The 16,149-nt window shown below is 45.6% G+C and overlaps 1 protein-coding gene and 1 pseudogene across 1 annotated transcript in view; one reads left to right on the top strand and one right to left on the bottom strand.

Moving 5' to 3' along the window:
• Positions 1-16,149, top strand: part of ZFP90 (ZFP90 zinc finger protein) — a 96,315-nt gene that overhangs the window by 10,590 nt on the left and 69,576 nt on the right. The gene's annotated exons all lie outside the window — the stretch shown is intronic.
• Positions 8,770-9,074, bottom strand: LOC116865499 (annotated as a pseudogene).

Genomic DNA, 16,149 nt, shown 5'->3' with positions numbered 1-16,149 from the left:
TTGCGAGAGTCTGCCCTGGAATGACTTGAAAGTGAGAAACACAGACTGTGTAAGCAAGGCTCTGGGGACAGTGAGGGTGGTGAACATGAGGACTCACTGTGTAATTTTCTGGTTTGTCTTCTGGACCAGTTTTCTTCTACACTGATTTCCTAGGAAGGGGCCATGTCCCTTCTGGTTTATGACTCACAGCAGGAGAAGGTAGAGATGTGTGTGAATCAGACCTGAGGTCATGTCCTTGGGCATCTTAGCATCTTCAAGCTGCCCTTGGGATCCCTGGAGGTTCTGGGGCATAGGTGTGATGACTTAGGTTTTTCTTTAAAAATTTTATATAGATTTTGCATTATCTTCCATAATATTTGTCTCAGTATTAAAATAATATTTTAAAAATCTTTAAATGAAGTTGATGTTCCAGGGTGTTAGGTATACAGACACTTTGTGTAAAATGTTGGTTGAATGAATGACTGGTGTTCACCTGATATCCAGAATGCTCTTGCTCAGGTTGTGGCAAGTCTGAAAAGGCAAGATGGGACTACTAGGCTGAGAGATAAAGAAATTAATACTCTACTGGGCACCACCTATATGCCGGGTAAGGTGCCAGGTGTTTTACCTACATCGTCTCAGTTTAATCCTCATGACCTTACAAGAATCCCTATATTATAGGCAAGTAATTGGAGAATCAGAGAAATTAGATAACTTTCGCAAGGCCTGGAATGGGGCAGAACCAGGATGAAAATCTTGAAGTATCTGGGCCTCTGCTCTCTCCATACACCATGCAACCCTCTGAGCCAGTTTACCCAACAATCTCTTAGAGATTTTGTGGGGAATGTGGCCCACTGCTCTGTCACGGGGACATGGTTGAAACTCCCCATGTTCTGTCTTCCTGTACTGAAGGCTGATAGAGCAGGGGTCACAGGACTTGACTGTGGGCAGAAGGCAGCAGCACTTCTGGGAGTCTGAAGCACATCTCCGCATTCCCTGTGGGGGGATACTGCGATGCTCCATGAGGAGAAGGGCTCAGTTGCTCTGTTATTTCAGGATAACAACCATTCAGGGTGGTGGTTGGCATTTTTAGCTCATTTAATCTTTTGAACTTTGTTCCTACTCTGTTATGGCTCAGGTTCAAGTTTCCCTGTCTCCACTCAGCCATGAGTTGAGTGTCCCTGTTTGAGGGACCCACCATGGCTTTGTGGAACTCTCCAAAAGCACAAATTACAAGGTTCCAGATTATTCACAGATGTCCAGGGGTGGTTGTTAACATGATTATTCAGTGAGGGCATTGTGGTCCCTGAAGCAGATGTGGCCATTTCACCTTCCAGGGAGAGCCCATAGTGTCTTTCTTCTCCTTAGGTTAAGCTCATGGCAACTTCTACTCTTTCTCCCAAAACTCCTTCCCTAAGGCACAGGGCAGGCAGGTATGTGTCAGGTGGTTGGGGCACTCGAGCCCTGAGAGCTGGATTCCTTAAGACAATTATAGGTGGTTGAAAGAAAGTAAATATAGTGTGAACCCACTGTATGCAGATTAGAGAAGGAGCTAGAAGACAAGCTCTTGCATATTAACTAGCCTCAGGGTCTCCTTTTAACTATCTGTGGTTTTAAATTTTCCTGGCATGAATGCACATTGTTTTTTTCTTTTTTTGAAGATTTTATTTATTTAGGGGCACCTGTGTGGCTCAGTGGGTTAAGCCTCTGCCTTCGGCTCAGGTCATGATCTCAGGGTCCTGTGATCGAGCCCCGCATTGGGCTCTCTGCTCGGCCGGGAGCCTGCTTCCTCCTCTCTCTGCCTACCTCTCTGCCTACTTGTGATCTCTGTTTGTCAAATAAATAAATAAAATCTTTTAAAAAAATATTTTATTTATTTATTTATTTGACAGAGAGAAAGCACAAGTAGGCAGAGGGAAAGAGCAGAGAGCCCGATGCGGGGCTCTATCCCAGGACCCTGAGATCATGACCTGAGCCAAAGGCGGAGGCTTAACCCACTGAGCCACACAGGTGCCCCTCACATTGTTTTTCTTATAAGGAGAAAAGGAACTAGAAACAAATCCTATTGTTGGATATTTAAGTAATTCTGATTTTTTATTAGTATAAGTAGTGCAGAGCAGGAATAACAAGCTGAAAATGAGTTCAGATTTATAAAGCACAAAAAATAGACCCTATCTCTAAATTCTGAAAAATGGATAAAATTGCTTAAAGGTGTTCCAGGGTGATAAAACTGCTGCTGTGTTCAGCAGCATGACTTCTTTTCAAAAAGCAATGACTATACCTAATAGTATCCATCCCACTTATGCAATAACAGTTTATCAAGTTGACCAAATTACTGCATTTTAGAAACTTGTAAACTTATCTTTCTAAGCACCTTTGACACCAGTCACCTGCACAGGGGTGGGAAGTAAAGATAAGAATCTCATCCCGACCTCTGATTTTCTGGGGGTGGTCGTAAGGCCAAAAGATGTGGGCTGGCAAGGTCATGTGCCCATAGAAGCATTTGACTCTGGTTGCTGGCAAAGAAGCAAGATGAGGTGTGGGTTGCTACTTCAATGTTGAAAACATCAACTCCAGTCCTTTGAATGGCTTTTCTATTTACTATCTTTTAAGTTACAACAGACTATTTCCTCTTCTTCTATAAAAGAAAATTGAAGGACTGCCTGGCTTGCTCAGTCAGTAAAGCATGCAACTCTTGATCTTCGGGATGTGAGTTCAAGCCCCACATTAGGCCTAGACACTACTTAAGAATAAGATCTTAAAAAAAAAAAAAGAAAAGAAAAGAAAAGAAAAAAGAATAAAAGCCTTAAAAAAAGAAAAGAAAAGAAAAAAAAAAACCTGGAAAAATCTCTTTTGTCTGCAACCCCAGCTGTTCCCAGAGTGGCTGTCATGTGCCTAGCACTCTCTGTGTCCTTGAGCCCCATGTTCGGCTGTACCCTCTCTGCCTACTCCAGCCTGGAATAATCGCGTCTCCCATTTTGTCTGCAGGACTTCAGAGCTGTTAAGCTCTACTGGAACAAAAGAAAATTAGCACCACCAAGAGATGTGGTTTCCAACTCAGCTAGCTCTTTGCCACTCCTTTTATTCACACCTAGCCAGACACTAATCCTGTTCCCCATGGTGGCTGTTTCCTGCTTGTCCAGCTCTCCTCAGATTGTCCACCCCACCATTGTCTTTATCACTGATGGCCTTAGCTTCTACTGCTCCAGGACAGTGTAGCTGCTCAGGTTCTCAGTTCCACTCTTCCTTGGTTCTAAAAGGATCCACATAACATTTCCAAGGCAGTCCTCCCAGGCGCCCCCCTCCCACCCTCTCTTGCCTCTTCCAGGATCCAGTACAATGAATTACCCTCTTTCTCTGATTCTCTAATCCTTGCTTGCTCCGTGTCTGCTTCCTCTCCTTCACCCTACAAGCAGAATTCTCTCCCATTCTAGACACGGGCCCTTACCTTTGCTTTCTCTTCCCTGGCAGTTTCCACCTTGCCCCTTATAAACAATTTCTTTTGTGCCTCCATTTCCTCAGCTTCTTTCATTACCCACCAAGTCGGTTCTATGCCCATAATTTTACCAAAATTGCCCTTACTAAGGTCACTAGCAGCTTCTTAATTGTTGAATTATTAAATGATATCTTTTCACTAGAACTGACCTACCTCTGTGATATGTGATCAATATCTATAACTCCCCCTTAAAACTCTTGTTTCTTTAGTATTTCTTGCCCCTGATGCTTTCTGCCTACTCCCTCTGACCTTCTCTTCATCTAATCAATCCTTTAACTGAAATTCTGTCCTTGACCCAGCTTCTCAGCCTTTCTACCTCGGCTTCCTCCCATGAGCTTTTTGGTGACAACAGATTTGGGCTGTGGCCAGTAGCTGCCCAGCAGAGTTCTGTAGAGCCGGAAACCATCAGGCCTCTTTGATCTCTAACACAGCACATAGCCTTGACACCAAGGGGTAAATTTCTAATAATGGAAATTCTCCGTTGGACCCTTGGTGGACTGGATGAGCTAAGTCTTAGAGGTTAACTGATACTCAACCATGGGAGGCCATTCACTTCCCTGTTCCAGGATTTAGCCACCATGGGGGACATAGAGCTGACACACATGAAGGCTTCAGGCCCACAGGGCTGCTTCATGTTATAGTCCAGAGTCTTCCATGTTGACACATGTAGCTCTAATTCATTTGTCTTCATTGCTCCATAGTATTCCACCATGTGGATACACTACCATATCTATTCTCCCGATTAACATTAAGCTTATTCCTAGTTTTTTTCTTCATATTTCCCACAGTGCTGTGTAATACTCTCATACTAGTCCCTGTGCACGCATACGGAATTTCTCTAAAGAGTGTGTGCGTCTTGGACTTCACTAGTGGATGCGAAGCTGCTTCCCAAAGGTTCTACCAATGTGCACTCCCACTGGCTTGTGTAATAGTTCCCAACATTTTAAACCAAAGGTAAAGATGAAAGCCCCACCTGCCCCAATCTAGCCATTCATTTTTTTTTTTTTTTGCTCCCAGGCAGCTACTTGCTGCTGAAACACCCCATATGGCTATGCAGAAGCTGTACCTTACCCCAGTATGTGCTTTCCAGCCTTGCCTGGGCCCTCGGTGCTGTTTAGCAGGCTTCTTGCTTAAGCCCTGCTGGGAGAAGTCCCCATGCTCTACACTGAAGCTATTTCCACCTTTTCCAGAATTGGAACTTTTTCCTATAAGTGCCTGTTGCCAGAGCTAGTTACATAATTTGTGGGAAGTGGGGCCCCTTGTTCAAAAAGCAGGAAAAAGCTTTTTTTTTTTTTCTTCTGCAGTTTCTCTCTCTTGCCCTGTAGTTGTGTTTTTAATCCGTTTTTTAGTGTTGTATGTCCTCAGGTACAAGGGTTGCTCACAGTTCCTTATGCAGACCTTCACAGTGCCTGGGGCCCTGCGGTGCATTCTCACCACACACACCCAACCGTGAGCCTTTGTTCCAGGGCTGGTGGGGCCACTGCATAAGGGTGGTGGGCAGATAGCAGAGAACCTGCCCCAGGGAATTGAGGTACCCAGCCCTTGGTGCATGCTCTGTAGTCCCCTCAGACTTCATTTACAAAACATCAACGCAAAGATAAAATCATTCAGGACTTGGAGGTGGCCACATAGAGCATTAAATCCTGAGTTCAGGGCCCAGTACAACTGCACTGGTTGCTTGTCCACGAAGCCAGCCCCACAGGCCACACCTCTCCAGCCAGGTGCCAAGATCCCCTTGCCTGCCATATTCTGGATTCTCTGGAGAGAACCCACTGTGAGTGTGTTGAGTTTTACTGACACAGGTGTCATGTTTTTGCAGAGATCCCCAAATTGTTAAGTTTGTGCCTGTTTGGAGCTTGCATTCTTTCTTTTGTCCCCAGTGGCTTCAGCCACGTAATCCAATTTTTCTCTTGGTTATCTTTTTTTTAAATAACGTAAGGGTATTTTTGTTCACTACGGTTAAACCTCCAGATACCAAAATATTATTTAAAACTATTCGATGGAAAAGGATGGAAACTCCCTCTAGAGACTAAGCCAGCTACAGCTGCACTTGGCTAATCCAGAGTGTGGCTGTTTGTTTAATCTTGTGAGATGCAAAATCACCATGATAATCACCAGTGAAAGTAAGGCAATTTTGACTAACAGAACTATACTCCAGCCAAAAAAAAAACCAAACCAAAACAAAAAAATAACCCAAAAACAATAAGGTGTGATAAGAAATAGTGTAAAAGCTAGTTTTGAAATATTTCTGAACAAATTTGATTTTAAAATTATAAGACTATTTTCTCAACAAATATTGAGAATAGAAAATCTCATATTCTGTTCAGTATGAGTAGAAGGCATTCTCAAAGTGAACTAAAATTGGATTTAGGTCAGAATGGAAAATTTGAAGAGTTCTAGGATTTCCTGAGATTGCGTAGCTAAACACTTTGTAGGAAAGATCCTGTGTGTGTGTGTGTATGTGTGTGTGTGTGTGTGTGTGTGTGTGTGTGTGAGAGAGAGAGAGAGAGAGAGAGAGAGACTATTCTTGCTGTTTTAAAATATTGGCCCCCAAAAGAGGCATTTCTAAAAATAAATTTGGTGTCAGTTTTGTTTCTTCTTTTTCTTTTTCTCCTTCCTCTCCTCCTCCTCTTCTCCCTCCCTCCTCCTCCTCTTCCTCTTCTTCCTCTTTTAAATTTTATTTATTTATTTATTTGAGAGCGAGTGTGGGCACGCAACACATGAACAGGGGGAGGGGAGTAGGAGAGGGAGAGAGAGTCTCAAGCAGCCTCTGTTGAGCACAGAGCAGCCCAGTGCAGGGCTTGATTTCAAGACCCTGAGATCACAATCTGAGCCAAAATCAAGAGTCTGACATTTAACTGACTGAACCACACAGGAGCCCCTGTTCTTCTTTTTAAAAGTTATTTGGGGTAACATAGTTTTTTGCTGTTCTTATCCACTGAAATTTTCTAAAATACTGGGATCTGTACATCTGCTAGTAAAGTTTGCTTAAAAAAAAAAAAAAAAGGAAGCAACAGGGAACACCCACATTTTTGTTTATCATAATGTAGCTACACATTTTTGCAGTCACTGGTTAACTGATTCCCCCAGAGCCTGGAGGGCTGATTCTGAATTTGTCTTATGATAAAGAGCAACAGAGCAGCTTGCTTGCCCTCCCTAGGGAAGGTGACAATGTGGTTACAAGGAAAGCAAGTTACATTTCTGGGGTGTTCGTTATGTGACACTTGTTCGACACATATTCTTATTTAATCCTCACAACAGAGCCACTTGCATGTGGGGAAACTGAGGCACAGAGCAGTGCAGTCACTTGGCCAAGGCCACAGAGTGGAGAAGCTGTCCAGCTCGAACTCCTCTCTCCCTCTCCAGAACAGCAGGGAGTCTGGTGGTGCTGAGCCCTGTGGTCTGGGAGAAGAAACTGAGGGTTCTCTGAGGGCACACATGCCTCTGGTCTGGTTCTCCTTTCTCTGTTTTCCTCTCAGCTAGCTGTCCTTGGTCGCTCAGGGCCACATGGATAGAACTGGCTGCTTTCAGAGGAAGGCCTCTGAGTACTCTGTTGACTGAGTCTTCCACGAGCCACAGAGGTTAGAGGAAGTTCATTTTCTCTGATGGGGGAAAATGAATGGTCCAGAGCTCAGCCCATGCAGAAAGAGCAATGCTCCGTGGGCAGGTCTCCCCCAGCTAGCCTGACACAGGGCAGAAGGGTTTTACAGATCCAGAACTGAGGCCAGGAGAGCAGTGGTCTGCCTAGGATCCTGCAGCAGACTGGCAGAAGCTGGCTCAGTGCCCGGCCACCCACTGCCTTCGCCCTGGTTAGCGTGTGCCATGCAGCTGCAGATGGCCAGACACGGCACTTGTGGGACTGGCGGGCATTGGCATTGTGGCGCCATTCTCATTCATTAGGAGCCTTGGAGCCACATTGTTCTTGGGAGTTGATGACATGTTTCTGAAACCGAATTAACTCTTCGATGTTTGAGATCCTGGGATCCAGAACTGATATATGTGTCTCATGTCTTAGCCCAACTCTGCTCCAGTTTTGGATGATGAACAGATGGGAGTGGTTAAGCTGAAATTCCCCAGGGCAAGATTGACTAACTGTACCTTTATGGTCTGCAGAAAGTAGGAAAACCCTCTGAAGTGCTATACCCTTGGCATGGCGTGCCCTGGGGAGAATTTAGCTCTGGCTGCAAGGTGAGCGAGCTAGCACTCTCTTCAAAGCACCCAGCAAGCTGCTTTACTCCAAGCGTGGAGCTATCTTGGTCACTGTGGCTCTTCTTTCTGCTGGCCTATCTCATCTATGTTTCTTGCTTTGCCTGACCCATCAGTATCTCTGAGATGCCTTGGGACGAGAGCACAGTAAGCCCAGATGAGAAAGATGCCTAATTTGATAGTTGTCCACGGCTGAGTTCTTGGTAGTATCTCAGATTTCTGGCCTTAAGCTTCTCTTCGTGACTCTGGACGCCTCTCAGATCACTTCCTGGGGTCTCCAGGAGACTTCCCAGATTCAGTCATGACTACCCCCTCAACCTCGTCTCTTGAATGTTGAGCTGGGCCTGCCTCCAGCTCATGCCTGCCCAAGTGTCCTTGGTCCCCTCCCCATCCAGCTCCTTAGTGACCCTAATTTCTTACCAAAAATCCCTGTACTTTGCTCTCTTCCCTAGAGCCACACCCTCCTTGATCTCTCTGGACCAGCCTCCATCAGTTGGGTCAGGGACAGTCCTGTGGGGTATGACCAGCTAATCTGATCATTTGGCAAGTGGGTGTGGGGTGGGGGTCAGAATAGCATTAGATAGGAACCATGAGAGCCAGAGGATGAGGAGGGCATCTCAATGTGGGGCTACCCAGGAGTCAGGGAAGTCCAAGTCAGATGCAGAGTTCACAAGGCAAGATCAAAATGGACACAGGCGACACAGCCAAGAAGGCCAAAGCCTTGGGAAGGTGGCTAGGGGACAAGTGGTGAGTGAGAAGCAGAGCCTGGAGGCCAACTGCGAGAACTAAGGGTTTCAGGCTCACATGCATCTCAGCTGAAAACGCGTGGGAGCTGCAGCCACGGTCTACATTCCTGGTGAGAGTTTGCTGCCGGCATTGTTGATGCAGTGTGAGCCTGATGTGGACTCAGTCCCAGAATCTGGAAATCATGACCTAAGCCGAAGGCCAACCTTTTAACGGACTGAGCCATGGAGGTGTCCCTACTGTCACTCTGCTAACTTGAGCTGCTCTTCTCCTTCCACCTCTTAGGTTCACCTTCTTCTTCTTCTTTTTAATTTTGTTACATAAATTAACCCATTTATTATAGGCTAGCAATGTTTCAGATGGTGGAGCTTCTCCTGGTCTTTCAAGTCCTTCAATTTCTGATGGCGGACTTTACTGTGATGGCAGAAGTGATGTTGTAGGTCCAGGCCCTACCAGCGGTGGTTTCTGTTCAGGAGCCACAATGCCAGATCCCCACAACTCATCTTTTCATCTTAGTTTTGCCACAGAAGGAGCAAGTGTACTTGGCATGCTGGCTTATTTCAATCTTCTTCACCATTTTCCTGAGGGAGGCACTATAATGAGTCCCATATTTACCCACATTTCCAAGCTTCTTGGTGCATTTAGCCATATCACTGCAAACTAGGTCTGAGCCCAGAGAGGTCACCTCCTTCTTCTTTTTTTTTTTTTTTTTTTAAGATTTTATTTATTTATTTAACAGAGAGAGAGACAGGGAAAAAGAGAACACAAGTATGGGGAGAGAGAGAGGGAGAAACAGGCTTCCCACTGAGCAGGGAGCCTGATGCAGGGCTCGATTCCAGGACCCTGGGATCTTGACCTGAGCTGAAGGCAGATGCTCAATGACTGAGCTACCCAGGCGCTCCGTAGGCTCACCTTCTGAATGTCTCTGCTTGCTCGTGTACGCCTCACTATTTCCCTGAAAGCCTAGCCTTTGCTTCCAGCCATGCTGCTGGACCTCAGGCCTAAGACTGGTGCAGGACCTGTCCTGCTAAGACCAGGAGCAGTGCATGAAGCCTTCAGGAGAGGCCCTGATGGGGCCCATGACTTTCTTTAGACCTTCTTGGCACTCAGCCAGCCTTGGCCACTCACTGAACCTGGCCAGGATTCACACAAACACATACACATACACACACACACACACACACACATACACACACACACACACACACACACACACCACATAATCACACACACGTATACCTCCACTACATATATGTTTGCTTTGGGCTGAGGTGTTGGCTTCTTCCTGTTTCTGGCCCTACCCTATCCTGTCCTGAGTTCTTTCTCCCTTCACTCAGGGATGGAGTTCTGGAGTTCTACCTGAGTTGCTTCTGGCATCCAAACTGGTCAGCTCTGTTCTTGCTTCATGGCCTCTCAGGGCTAATGCCACAGGGCTGACGCTGTGAGAACCTTGAGGGCAGGGGCCTCATCCATCTGAATGAGGCTGAATGCACAGGGCCAACATATAGTAAGTGCCCAGTAAATATTTAAACAGGGAACTGAGTTCCTAATAGGAAAGTAGGTGGCCTCAGGGTCAAGGCCTGGATGCCCCCTCCACTCTGTGCTACATAGGCATACATCTGTGTGTGCTACATGTTAACACCAGGTATTAGGGAACTCAGTAGCAAAACCCTGTGTCCTTCTCCACAGGACTCTGCAGTTGACTTTAGTGCCTTCTCATTCACACCCTTATTTTCCTATAACCAGCAGGGACAAAAGCTCTCCTGGGGAGACCATATTCTGTTATAACTCAAGTGGGAAATGTGCTGTGCCAGTGTGAGCCCTGTGCAAGTGCTTGGTAAGAGAAGGGGTCTTCCAGGGGTGGCCATTCTGGGCCCTTGATTTCAACTTAAATTCATCAGGAGAATTTGCTTAGTTACCTGGCCCACTGGCGAGTTGTTATCTGGTGAGAGACCTAGAAAGCAAGCTTTTCCTAACATTTGGGCAGCTGAGTCAGTCAGGAATGTCTGGGAGGATGAGGAGTCCTCCCCCAGTTCTGAGCCTGTAGAGATGCTGGGCTGAGGTGAGAACGTGGATTTGGGCCAGAGCCGGAGAACAGAGCAAGGCCTGTGGCATCCACGAAGGTCAGTGGGGCATTGATAGTGACCTAGAAAGAAAGCTCAGACTGCCTGCCGTGCACAGTCCCTTGGCCCTGCAGCCTTGCCCTTCTCAGAATTAAGGTGAACTTCTTGAGGAAATAGAGCCCCAGAAGAACCGAGAGGAGAGGATGACTCTCAGTAGAAGAGTCGCCCTGCTTCTCAGACATGCCTGAAAATCCATCTGCAGACATTTTCTGCAAACCATATCATTTTTTGGATGCCTGTGAGAGACTGTGTGACTTAGAGGAACACCTGGAATACCTGTCCATCAGGTATCTAATTCCTTTATCATTGTAATGCTGTGGTTTAATAAATGCAAAAAAAAAAAAGGGGGGGAGGGGGAGAAAGAAGGAAAGAAAGAAAAGAACGAAAGAAAAAAGGACATATTTGGTCTTTGTCACTGGTTTCTGGCACAGAGCTGCTGAAATCCTTGTAGTTTCCTGAGTGATAGAACTGAGAGGGGTATTTTTTGTTATTCATTTAAGCCCCTTGCAACCAAATCTGAATTTATGCTGATGAGGTGGCTTGGGGTAGGGGGGATGGAGGTTGGTTTCCAGAGGAACTGGCATATGATTAGAGCCTTGGAACTTTCAGTTACCCCCAACCTCTGGGGAGGGGAAAGGCGTTGGGGATTGACTTAAACACCAATGACCAATGATTTAATCAATTGTGCCTGTGTAAAGGAGCCCCCATAAAATCTGTAAATGGAAGGATTCAGAGAGCTACTGGGTTGGTGAGCACACTGAGGCACTAGGAGAGTGGCGCACCCAGAGAGGGCACCAGAGCTCCGCACCCCTTCCCCATGTCTTGCTCTGTGTATCTCTTCCATTTGGTTATTCCCAAACTGTAACCTTCGTAATATACTGGAAACAGTTATAAAGTGTTTCCCTGAGTTCTGAGAGCCATATAGCAAATTACTGAACCTGAAAAGGGGCTCATGGGAAACCTCGATTTGGAGCCAAGTTGGACAGAAGTATGGGTTATCTGGGCACCCACTACTTACAGTTGGTGTCTGAAGTGGGGACACTGTCATGGGCCTGAGCCCTTAACCTCTGGCATCTGCACTAACTCTGGGTAGTTAGTGTCGGAATTGCTTAATGTGAAGGGAGAGCCCACACTTTGGTGTCAGAAGTGTTGTGAGTACAGGGAAGTTTTTCCTTTAGTCATATGAATAGTAACCCCAACACATATGTCCGTTGTATGGCTGGATGTTTTTGAACCCAGCTTTCCTTTAGTGAGGCTAATGCTATCAAGGAAAACCCACAGGGGGTGAGGGCAGATCACACATGTAGGCAGGTCTGAAAGCAGGGTGGAGGATTGCATTCTTAGCCTAGCCAAATGCCACAGAACTTAACTCCTTGAGTCAGGACCTTAAGAGACTTCCATCAGGCCAGCATGGTAAAGATTGGAATCTGGGGTTGGCCAATTGCTGGAGGAGCACCTTGCATGTAGTGTTGGCTTCCTGGCTCCAGAATTTCACGAGTCACTGTAGGTTATGTAATGACCATCTTGTCTGACAGCTCTGACCTGAACGGTGAGCCCTAAGAGTTCACTTCCTTCAAGAGCCACGTGGGGCTCAGCATCTCATCTCTGCCTTATCCAGTTCTGCAGCAATGTGGGGAGTATTCCTGGAGTGAGTTGTGGCACGTTCCACAAACGAGGCAGGAATGACAGCGGCCCACATGCTCCATGGTTGGGTGGATTCCTCCAGGAGCCCAGTGTGATCACCACTGGCCATCTGCTGCTGCCTAAGGAGGCTGCTCCATCATTGTCATCCTCTTCCTCAGTAGGAGACTTGACACAGAAGATGCAGCTCTGGGACGCCTGGGTGGCTCAGTTGGTTGGGCGGCTGCCTTCGGCTCAGGTCATGATCCCAGCATCCTGGGATCGAGTCCCACATCGGGCTCCTTGCTCAGCGGGGAGCCTGCTTCTCCCTCTCCCTCTGCCTCTGTCTGCCTGTGCTCGCTCGCTCTCCCTCTGTCGCTGACAAATAAATAAAATCTTTAAAAAAAAAAAAAAAAAAAAAAAAAAAAAAGAAGATGCAGCTCTGTCCCCTGAGAAACCTAGAACAAGTGAGGGACCTGGATGGTGGAGGAGACACAGATTTCATAGACAAACTCCACACCTACACCCCACCAGGAGAGTGGAGGAGTGACTGGTCTCTGCCAAGGGACCAAGGGCTGACACCTTCTCCCATATAACTGACGTAAACTGTATATGTTGAAAACATACAATTTGATGAGTTTGACGTATGCGAAACCATCACCACAGCCAAGACAAGGAATGTATTTATCACTCATTTCCCTGTGCCTCTTTGGAATCCTTCCTCCCCGCCCTTCCTGCCCCACTTAACCAACTACCGATCTGCTATCAGCTGCTGTAGATCAGTTTACATCTTCTAGAATTGTATATATGTGGAATTATACCATACGTGCACTTTTTTTGTCTGCCCTCTTTCATAACCTCATCATTTTAGGGTTCATCCATGTCATTGCATGTATAAATAGTTTGTTCCTATTTATTGCTGATTAGTATTCCGTTGTATGGATATACCACAGTTTGTTTATCCATATCCATTCATCTGTTGATGGACAATTGAGCTGTTTCTAGCTTGGGGCTGCTATACATACAGCTTCTATGAATGTTCATGTACAAGTATTTGAATGAATATATGTTTTTTATTTCTCTTGGGTAATTACCTAGGAGTGGAATTGCTGGCTCATATGGTAGATGTAGGTTTTAACTTTAGAGAATTGCTAAATTATTTTCCAAAGAGGTTGAATCATTTTACATTCCTATCAGAACTTTCTAAGAGTTAGTTGCTCCATATCCTTGACAACATTTGGTATGATCATTCTTTCTTTTTTTTTTTTAATATTTTATTTATTTATTTATTTGACAGAGAGATCACAAGTAGGCAGAGAGGCAGGCAGAGAGAGGGGGAAAGCAGGCTCCCCATTGAGCAGGGAGCCCGAGGCGGGGCTCGATCCCAGGACCCCAGGACCATGACCTGAGCTGAAGGCAGAGGCTTAACTCATTGAGCCTCCAAGGTGCCCCTCATTCTTTCTAATTTTAACCATTCTAGTGTGTGTGTAGTAGTAGTATCTAATTATGGTATTAATTTATATATTCCTAGTAACTAATGATGTTGAGTATCTTTCCATGTGTTTACTTGTCATTTATATATTTTCTTGGGTTAAGTGTTCCTTTTTTTTTTAAAAAGATTTTATTTATTTATTTGTTAGAAGGGAGATCACAAGTAGGCAGAGAGAGTGGGAAGCAGGCTCCCCATCGAGCAGAGATCCCGATGCGGGGCTCGATCCCAAGACCCTGAGACCATAACCTGAGCTGAAGGCAAAGGCTTAACCCACTGAGCCACCCAGGTGCCCCGGGTAAAATATTTCTTCAAATGTTTTGCCCACATCTAAAGTTGGGTTGTTCATACTAATATAATATATAAAAGAGTTGTAATTCATGTTATGACACATTGAAATAGTATATGTTATATATTATAATACATTACATATAATATAAAAATTATATGTTATATATAAATATTTATAAACTATCCACCAATAGGCTTATATTTCAAATATATATTCAAATATGTTATATTCTCCCTTGGAATTTATTGACAATTTCTGTGATGAATTGGCAGAGGATAATAGCTATGCTGAAATATCAAGAGAGGCTAAAGTTTATAAAGTTTGCTTATTGGTGGATATATAGTTTGCAAATATTTTCTTCTAGTGTGTGGCTTACCTTTTCATTTTTGTAGCAGTGTATTTTAAAGTACAAAAGTTTAAAATCTTGATGAAGATTTTTAGATCAGTATATTGATTTTTATCCTTTAGAGCCTATGCTTTTGTGTACTAATGTAGAAAGTGTTTGCTGAATCTGAGGCCACAAAGGATTTCTCCTATATTTTCTTCTAGTCATTTTTTTAAGGATTTTATTTATTTATTTGACAGAGAGATAGGGAGAGAGCACAAGTAGGCAGACAGAGGGAGAGGAAGAAGCAGGCTCTCCACTGAGCAGGGAGCCTGATTCGGGGCTCAGTCCCCGGACTCCAGGATCATGACCTGAGCTGAAGGCAGACGCTTAACCAACTGAGCCACCCAGGTGCCCCTCTTCTAGTCATTTTGTAGTTTTAGTTCTTACTTGTAAGTCAGTGTTCCATTTTAATTTTTGTATCTGATGTGAGGTAATAGTCTAGGTTCATTTTCTTTCAAGATTCCTGGTGCTCTGGGCCAGTATTCTGTCTTCTCCCCACCACACCACCATCTCCATGTCTTCACGAAGTCATCATCCTATCCTGGTCTCTGATGTCTCTTAAGCTAATCAGCCTCTGACTTCCTGCTGTACGAGCAAGCATTTGGTGCGGACAGTGCTCTGGATGTCCTGCAGTTTCCATCTGGCATTGATCATGGAGGCAAAGACCAGACAGCATCCTTTCGAGGCCATTCCACTCTTGATGGGTGTTTAATTCTGATGACAGTTTGCCTTCCTTGACATCGCTCTCCTGCAATGACCGCCCAAGGGTCTGGAACTCTCCAGTGGGAGAGACAACCACTCTTAGGAATCTAAAAACCAAGTGGAATCTCAACTAGCCTGATGTCCTTGTTGGCACTTGCAGCAGCCCTTGTGTGTGGAAGGGAGGCCGCCTTCCTGAGTCGAGTCAGCTGTGGCTGTTAGCTTCGTACCATGAGTGAGCAAAGGGAGGCCTCCTAAGATTCAGTGACGTGGCCAAGGTCACCCTGCTGGCTCACCGCAGAGTGCCTTAACTCCTGGGTCCAGAAAGGACCCAAACTCTCAGGCCAGCAGTTTCCACTCTATAAAATGCTGCGAATTGCATGTGGAATTTTCCTGCCAGGAAGACAAACCGCAGCCCTGTGTTCTTTTATGGTTTCAAAGAAAAGCAACTTCAATGAATGAAAGGTTTCAAAGGGCATATTTAAGGTCTTGGGTACAAGTCAAAGAACTAGGTGTGGGAGAAGCTGGTTTCCCCTTTGTTAAATGGATCTGGGCTTTATTTTTTTTCTGCCTTTTGTTGGGTCCAGAAAGGAAGTGCTCCTTTGGGGTTCAGGGCTCAGTTCACGGCACTGAGACTGTGGAGGAAAGAAGGAAGGTGCTGCCTGATGTACATTCCCTTCAGTCCTGAGTGCGGCGGGCCCTCTGCAGAGCAGCCTCATCAAGCCTCAAGTTTCTCAGCCTGGTGTCTTCAGCCTGGCCCACTTCCAACCTCGGCTTCTTTTACCTGCTCCTTTCATCTGGCCTCTGTCCACTCAGCCAAGCTGGTGGCCTCAGGGACATCCACACCCTTTACCTGGTGTACACTCTTTTCCTCGTCCCTCAGTTTTGTGTACACGAATACCCCACACTTGTTCCCCCAAGAACCAGCTTGCATTTCAGTTCCTGTCATCTGGATGGGCCTGCTCTTGCCCTGACACCATGTACTAAGCCTGTCTCTGGCGCTCAGTCTTGCAGAACCTCTTCCCCTATGGCCTGAAACTGGTGATTAGGCCTCATCCCACTTCCCTCTGCATAGCTTTCCTATGTGATTTATCTCTCTGCCTAGGTTGTAAG

This window comes from Lontra canadensis, unplaced genomic scaffold (assembly GCF_010015895.1).
Source record: "Lontra canadensis isolate GAN:19392208 unplaced genomic scaffold, GSC_riverotter_1.0 scaffold8, whole genome shotgun sequence".
NCBI lineage: Eukaryota > Metazoa > Chordata > Mammalia > Carnivora > Mustelidae > Lontra > Lontra canadensis.
The sequence above is the reverse complement of the archived record's forward strand: the minus strand, read 5'-3'. Positions and strand labels throughout refer to the sequence as shown.